The following is a 2738-nucleotide window of genomic DNA, read 5'->3' as shown; positions in this document are numbered from 1 at the left end:
CCCCCCCCCCTTTCTCCAGGTTCCTGACTTCAAGAGGTTCACAATGTAGTTGCTAGTTCTAGGGTCACCCTGAAGTAGCTCATCCTAATTCACCCTGAAGTATTTTGATTTGAATCACAGGACATCCAAATAAAATCCTCTCCTGGAGTTTTGGGAAATTGTTCTTGTTTTAAGGTTCCCTTGTGCAAACTTGAACTTTAAAGAAGATCAGAAGCTATTTTGGTCTTCTAGATATCATAAACACAATTTCATCTTGTGTTGACTAAGTGAACCCTAACCCTTTAGAAAAAGGTGTCCGATATTTGAATCATAAAATCTTAGAATCTCCAAAGATCTTAGTATGCTACACATTTTCTCTAGGTTCCCCCCCCCAACACACATACACACACACACACACACACACACACACACACACACACACACACACACACACACACCCCTAGTCAACAATTAGGGATTCATTTGCAGCTTCTCTTTTAAAATGCAAATGCCTCCCTTTGCGGTGGGTTAACCCTCACAACCTCAGGGTGAATTACTTGAGCCAGATTATCAAACTGCTTTGTGCCTCAAACCTACTTGAGCTAGTTTACTGAGGGAATGGGAAATTGGATGGGGGAGAGGAGAGAGCTTTTAAAGAAGCCACGATCCATTTGACTAGGAGTTAAAAGGAGACGTCAGATCATCCTAGCCTGCCAGAATTCTTCTTTTCCTTCAATGCTTGACTCAAGTGGCCCCTCCTTCCTGATCTCCTATGGCTATGCCCCCTCCCCCTCCCTGTAGGTACTGATTTTCCTAGAGCATTATATCTGGATCTCTCTTTTACCCTGATCCCTCTCTTCCTTCTCTTAAGCTTGTCTTCAAACATGGGGTACCCTGTAATAGGTTATAAAATCCTCAAAGGAAAGGACAGTGTCCTTTTTAAAATTTGGTATTCCCAGCACCTCACACAATGCTTTGCACTGTTTGCTGAAGTGAATTGGTTTATCATCTGGGCTGTGGGACTCTAGGCAACTCACTTCCCTTGTCTACATTCAAAAATACAGGTCAGACTTTCCTGGAAAGGAAAATATGTCCTGACAGAAAGGAAACTGTTCTGCCAGATCCCGGGGCCCCCAGATCTCTGCTTTCCCTCAGCCCTACTCCTTTTCCTTGAATTCTCTTTCAGAAAGGCAGCATTGCCATTTTATGGAGCCTAATAGATCAGTTGATCTCTCTCAGCACTTTGCCTAGTGTTCTGGCATGGAAAAACATTGGCCAGTCTTCCCAGAGGCAGTGGCTTTTATCAGCTACACAAGTGAGTGAGTGCTGGGACGTCTTCAGTGTAAAGTACTGTCCAAAAGGTGCTTAGGTAGACTCCACTCATATTACATATGAAAAGGGGAAAATCCAGACCCTTTCATTATTATACTCAGTTGTAAAGGCAAGATAATGCTCTTTTATGGTATATATTTAAGTGTGTATTTTTGTGACCTATTCTCAGGCAATTAGAGTCAGAGCTGGTGCTAACAGTACAGGCAAGGCAGACAGGCTTCTTGAGGGCCACAAACAAGGTGGTAAATGAAGGAACATGTAAAACAAATAAATGACTTTTTAAAAATGCAAATTCCAAAGTTAAATAGCATAGCTATGAATGACTTCTTTTCAGGATGAGTTGGTCTGAGATAAAACTGCAGAATTTAAGCATTTCTACAAAGAGATTCAGAAGCACTGTGTTAGTTCTTTAACCCAAGGAAAATCCTCTTTTAAAACTGTTTTACACTTGATGCTGAGGAAGCCTGAAGCAGACAGATGCTTTGTTTTGGCTCTGGTTAAAATATTGGTGCAAATGAATATTAGCAAAGAAGTCCAATTCCCATGTCCTAAGTATTTGGGACCCTTCTTTCTATAATCAGAGATTGTACCTTCAAGCCCTCTCTTTAATGGTATCATAACATAGATATGTGTTGGTCATGAAAGAAGGAGGCTAAAAGATGGTGAATGGAACAGTACAAATATCACCAGTAATAGAAAAGCAAGTCAAATGAGTACGCTTTAGAGATGGTCCATCCACCTTAGCACAAAAAATCAAAAATTGTAAAATTTGGAGAAATATGGGAAGATTGGTACAAAGCAATGCAGAACAGGTAGCTGATTCAGGACACCATATACAACCACACTGATGTAAATGAAAACAAAACAAACCAAAAAACTAAAACCAAGGCTCAGATTAAAGGTAACGATAAATGGTAATACTGGTAATTTTGCTCAATTCCCCCCCCCCCCGGGTAAATAAAGAGAACTTCTGAGAAATTAATAAATAATTAAACCTCTTGTGGTTCAAAGGGGGAAAATATGAAGAAGAATGTGAATACTTAAAACATTTCTATAGGTTTGAAGGTATTTGATACTTTTGAGTAACCCACTAAAATCTTTTGACTCTTTTTTTTTTTCACTTTTCACTCTACTTTGCTACACAAATTTTATCCAAGCAATCTGTTCCTCAAAGCTCATCTTTCCCAGGCAGCTTTCCTGGATTTTAATATGTGCACTGGACTCAATTTATACTCCATTAAATTAGCCATTATGCTGTTATGTAATTGTTCTTACACTGTTATGTTTGTATATGCTTTTACTCTACAGCTATACCATTTGCTTTTCAAAGGATAGAAATGTTGTCTGACATTTTGTACACTCCCCAAAACATGCTGTCATAGAGAGAACCCTGCATTTGGGACCAGTGGATGTCAAGTTCAAATCCC

The sequence above is a fragment of the Petaurus breviceps genome, unplaced genomic scaffold (assembly GCF_028583685.1).
Source record: "Petaurus breviceps papuanus isolate PSGF00001 unplaced genomic scaffold, PetGlider_PUasm1.0 207, whole genome shotgun sequence".
Taxonomy (NCBI): Eukaryota; Metazoa; Chordata; class Mammalia; order Diprotodontia; family Petauridae; genus Petaurus; species Petaurus breviceps.
The sequence above is the reverse complement of the archived record's forward strand: the minus strand, read 5'-3'. Positions refer to the sequence as shown.